This window comes from Phocoena phocoena, chromosome 12, assembly GCF_963924675.1.
Source record: "Phocoena phocoena chromosome 12, mPhoPho1.1, whole genome shotgun sequence".
Lineage (NCBI taxonomy): Eukaryota > Metazoa > Chordata > Mammalia > Artiodactyla > Phocoenidae > Phocoena > Phocoena phocoena.
The window spans coordinates 64,495,759-64,501,758 of record NC_089230.1 but is presented as its reverse complement, the minus strand read 5'-3'; positions in this window follow the sequence as shown (position 1 = coordinate 64,501,758).

The window sequence follows — 6,000 nt, the reverse complement described above, 5'->3', positions numbered from 1 at the left end:
TTCTCCCTTTTCTTCTGAGCCCTGTGGCTGACAGGGTCTTGGTGCTCCAGCCAAGTGTGAGACCTGAGCCTCTGAGGTGGGAAAGCTGAGTTCAGGACATTGGTCTACCAGAGACCTCCCGGCCCTTTGTAATATCAATTGGTGAGAGGTCTCCCAAAGATCTCCATCTCAATGCTAAGACCCAGCTCCACTCAATGACCAGCAAGCTCCAGTGCTGGACACCCCATGCCAAACAACAAGCAAGACAGAAACACAACCCCATCCATTAGCAGAGAGGCTGCCTAAAGTCATACTAAGTTCACAGACACTTCAAAACACACCACTGGATGTGGTCCTGCCCAACAGAAAGACAAGATCCAGCCTCATCCACCAGAACATGGGCATCAGTCCCCTCCACCAGGAGCCTACACAACCCAAGGAACCAACCTTACCCACTGCAGGCAGGCACCAAAAACCATGGGAACTACGAACGTGCAGCCTGTGAAAAGGAGACCCCAAACACAGTAAGTTACTAAGTTAAGCAAAATGAGAAGACAGAGAAATATGCAGCAGATGGAGGATCAAGGTAAAAACCCACCAGACCAAACAAATGAAGAGAAAATAGGCAGTCTACCTGAAAAAGAATTCAGAGTAATGATAGTAAAGATGATCCAAAATCTTGGAAATAGAACAGAGAAAAAAAAAAAAAAAAGTTTAACAAGGACCTAGAAGAACTAAAGAGCAAACAAACAATGACGAAAAACACAATAAGTGAAATTAAAAATTCTCTAGAAGGAATCAACAGCAGAATACCTGAGGCAGAAGAACGGATAAGGGACCTGAAAGGTAAAATAGTGGAAATAACTACTGCAGAGCAGAATAAAGAAAAATGAATGAAAATAATTGAAAACAGTCTCAGAGACCTTTGGGACAACATTAAACACCCCAACATTCGAATTATAGGGGTCCCGGAAAAAGAAGAGAAAATGAAAGGGTCTGAGAAAATATTTGAAGAGATTATAATTGGAAACTTCCCTAACATGGGAAAGAAAATAGTCAATCAAGTCCAGGAAGCACAGAGTCCCATACAGGATAAATCCAAGGAGAAACACGCAAAGCACACACTTAATCAAACTATCAAAAATTAAATACAAAGAAAAAATATTAAAAGCAGCAAGGGAAAAGCAACCAATAATATACAAAGGAATCCCATAAGGTTAACAGCTAATCTTTCAGCAGGAACGCTGCAAGCCAGAAGGGAGTGGCAAGACATATTTAAAGTCATGAAAGGGAAAAACCTACAACCAAGATTACTCTACCCAGCAAGGATCTCATTCAGATTTGACAGAGAAATTAAAACCTTTACAGACAAACAAAAGCTAAGAAAATTCAGCACCACCAAACCAGCTTTACAACAAATGTTAAAGGAACTTCCCTAGGCAGAAAACACCACCAAAAGGCATAGACTGGCTGAATGGATACAAAAACAAGACCCATACATGTGCTGTCTACAAGACACTCACTTCAGACCTAGGAACACATACAGACTGAAAGTGAGTGGATGGAAAAAGATATTCCATGGAAATGGAAATCAAAAGAAAACTATTCTCATATTAAAATAGACTTTAAAATAAAGGCTATTACAAGAGACAAAGAAGGACACTACATAATGATCAAGGGATCAATCCAAGAAGAAGATATAACAATTGTAAATATTTATGCACCCAACATAGGAGCACCGAAATACATAAGGCAAATGCTAACAGCCATAAAAGGGGAAATCGACAGTAACACAATAATAGTAGGAGACTTTAACACCTCACTTCCACCAATGGAAAGATCATCCAAAAAGAAACTAAATGAGGAAACACAAGCTTTAAATGACATATTATACAAGATGCATTTAACTGATATTTATAGGACATTCCATCCAAAACAAGAGAATACACTTTCTTCTCACGTGCTCATGAAACCTTCTTCAGGATAGAACATATCTTGGGTCACAAATCAAGCCTTGGTAGATTTAAGAAAATTGAAATCATATCAAGTATCTTCTCTGACCACAATGCTATGAGACTATATATCAGTTACAGGACAAAAAGTGTAAAAAATACAAACACATGGAGACTAAACAATACGTTACTAAATAACCAAGAGATCAGTGAAGAAATCAAAGAGGAAATCAAAAAATACCTAGAAACAAATGACAATGAAAACATGATCCAACACCTATGGGATACAGCAAAAGCTGTAGGGAAAAAGGGAAGTTTATGAAATACAATCCTACATCCTACATCAAGAAACAAGAAAAGTCTCAAATGAACAATCTAAACTTACATCTAAAGTAATTAGAGAAAGAAGAACAAAAAACTTACATCTAAACTTACATCTAAAGTAATTAGAGAAAGAAGAACAAAAAACACCCAAAGTTAGCAGAAGGAAAGAAATCATAAAAATCAGATCAGGGCTTCCCTGGTGGCGCTAGTGGTTGAGAGTCCGCCTGCCGATGCAGGGGACTCGGGTTCGTGCCCCGGTGCGGGAAGATCCCACATGCTGTGGAGCGGCTGGGCCCGTGAGCCATGGCCGCTGAGCCTGCGCGTCCGGAGCCTGCGCGTCCGGAGCCTGTGCTCCGCAACGGGAGAGGCCACAACAGCGAGGCCCGTGTACCGCAAGAAAAAAAAAAAAAAAAAAAAAAAAATCAGATCAGAAATAAATGAAAGTGAAATGAAGGAAAGAATAGCAAAGATCCATAAAACTAAAACCTGGTTCTTTGAGAAATTAAACAAAATTGATAAACCGTTAGCCAGACTTATCAAAAAAAAGGGAGAATACTTAAATCAACAGAAATAGAAATTAAAAAGGGGAATTAAAAACTGACACCACAGAAATACAATGGATCGTGAGAGATTACTAAAAGCAACTATATGCCAATAAAATGGACAAACTGGAAGAAATGGACAAATTCTTAGATAAGCACAACCTTCCAAGACTGAACCAGGAATAAACAGAAAATATAAACAGACCTATCACAAGCACTGAATTTGAAACTGTGATTAAAAATCCTCCAACAAACAAAAGTCCAGGACCAGATGGTTTCACAGGTGAAGTCTATCAAACACTTTTAAAAGAGCTAACACCTATTCTTCTCAAACTCTTCCAAAATATAGCAGAGGGAGGAACACTCCCAAACTCATTCTATGAGGCCACCATCACCCTGATACCAAAACCAGACAAAGATGTCACAAAAAAGGAAAACTATAAGCCAATATCACTGATGAATGTAGATGCAAAAATCCACAACAAAGTACTAGCAAACAGAATCCACCAACACATTAAAAGGATCATACACCATGATCAAGTGGGGTTTATCCCAGGAATGCAAGGATTCTTCAATATATACACATCAATCAATGTGATAAACCATATTAACAAATTGAAGGATAAAAACCATATGATAATATCAATAGATACATAAAAAGCTTTCAACACAATTCAACACCCATTTATGATAAAAACCCTCCAGAAAGCAGGCAGAGGGAATTTACCTCAACATAAGAAAGGACATATATGACAAACCCACAGCCATCATCGTTCTCAATGGTGAAAAACTGAAACTATTTCCACTAAGATCAGGAACAAGTCAAGGTTGCCCAGTCTCACCACTATTATTCAACATAGTTTTGGAAGTTTTAGCCAAGGCAATCAGAGAAGAAAAATAAATAAAAGGAATCCAAATTGGAAAAGAAGAAGTAAATCTGTCATTGTTTGCAGATGACAAGATACTATACACAGAGAATCCTAAAGATGTTACCAGAAATCTACCAGAGCTAATCAATGAATTTAGCAAAGTAGCAGGATACAAAATTAATGCACAGAAATCTCTTGCATTCCTATACACAATGATGAAAAATCTGAAAGAGAAATTAAGGAAACACTCTCATTCACCATTGCAACAAAAAGAATAAAATATCTAGGAATAAACCTACCTAAGAAGGCAAAAGACCTGTATGCAGAAAATTATAAGACACTGATGAAAGAAATTAAAGATGATACTAACAGATGGAGAGATACACCATGTTCTTGGATTGGAAGAATCAACATTGTGAAAATGACTATAGTACCCAAAGCAATCTACAGATTCAATGCAATCCCTATGAAACTACCAAATGTGTTTTGCACAGAACTGGAACAAAAAATTTCACAATTTGTATGGAAATGCAAAAGACCCCGAATAGCCAAAGCAATCATGAGAAAGAAAATTGGAGCTGGAGGAATCAGGCTCCCTGACGTCAGACTATACTACAAAGCTACAGTAATCAAGACAGTATCATACTGGCACAAAAACAGAAATGTAGATCAATGGAACAGGAGAGAAACCTGAGAGATAAACCCATGCATATATGGTCACCTTATCTTTGATAAAGGAGGCAAGAATATACAGTGGAGAAAAGACAGCCCCTTCAATAAGTGGTGCTGGGAAAACTGGAGAGCTACATGAAAAAGAATGAACGTAGAACACTCCCTAACACCGTATACAAAAATAAGCTCCAATTGGATTAAAGACCTTAATGTAAGGCCAGACACTATAAAACTCTTAGACAAAAACATAGGCAGAACACTCTATGACATAAATCACAGCAAGATCCTTTTTCACCCACCTCCTAGAGAAATGGAAATAAAAACAGAAATAAACAAATGGGACCTAATGAAACTTCAAAGCTTTTGCACAGCAAAGGAAATCTTAAACAAGATGAAAAGACAACCTTAAAATGGGAGAAAATATTTGCAAATGAAGCAAGAGACAAAGGATTAACCTCCAAAATAAAATATACAAGCAGCTCATGCAGCTCAATATTAAAAAAACAAACAACCCAATCCAAAAATGGGCAGAAGACCTAAATAGACATTTCTCCAAAGAAGATATACAGACTGCCAACAAACACATGAAAGGATGCTGAACATCACTAATCATTAGAGAAATGCAAATCAAAACTACATTGAAGTGTCACCTCACACCGGTCAGAACGGCCATCATCAGAAAATCTACAAACAAAAAATGCTGGAGAAGGTGTGGAGAAAAGGGAACTCTCTTGCACTGTTGGTGGGAATGTAAATTGATACAGCCACTATGGAGGACAGTATGGAGGTTCCTTAAAAAACTAAAAATAGAACTACCATACGACCCAGCAATCCCACTACTGGGCATATACCCTGAGAAACCCATAATTCAAAAAGAGTCACATGTTCATCGCAGCACTATTTACAATAGCCAGGACATGGAATCAACCTAAGTGTTCATCGGCAGATGAATGGGTAAAGAGGATGTGGCACATATATACAATGGAATATCACTCAGCCATAAAAAGAAATGAAATTGAGTTATTTGTAGTGAGGTGGATGGACCTAGAGTCCATCATACAGAGTGAAGTAAGTCAGGACGAGAAAAAAAAATACCGTATGCTAACACATATATATGGAAGCTAAAAAAAAAAAAAAAAAAGGTTCGGAAGAACCTAGGGGCAGGACAGGAATAAAGACACAAATGTAAAGAATGGACTTGAGGACACAGGGAGGGGGAAGTGTAAGCTGGGACAAAGTGAGAGAGTGGTATGGACATATATACACTACCAAATGTTAAATAGATAGATAGTGGGAACCAGCTACAACAGGGAGATCAGGTCAGTACTTTGTGACCACCTAGAGGGGTGGGTTAGGGAGGGTGGGAGGTGTACGCAAGAGGGAGGAGATATGGCGGTATATGTATACGAATAGTTGATTCACTTTGTTATGAAGCAGAAACTAACACACCACTGTAAAGCAATTATACTCCGATAAAGATGTTTAAAAAGGAATAAATTAAAAAATAAAAGAAAAAAAAATAAAAGCAAATACTTTGCATCATCTGACAAAGACAAAGCTGTGCAAACCCTATGACGTCTGGGGAAATATGAAAATATTCACCACGATATATGTGCAAAAATGTACCATGTGGCATTTTTCATGATAGCTAAAAGCCAGAAA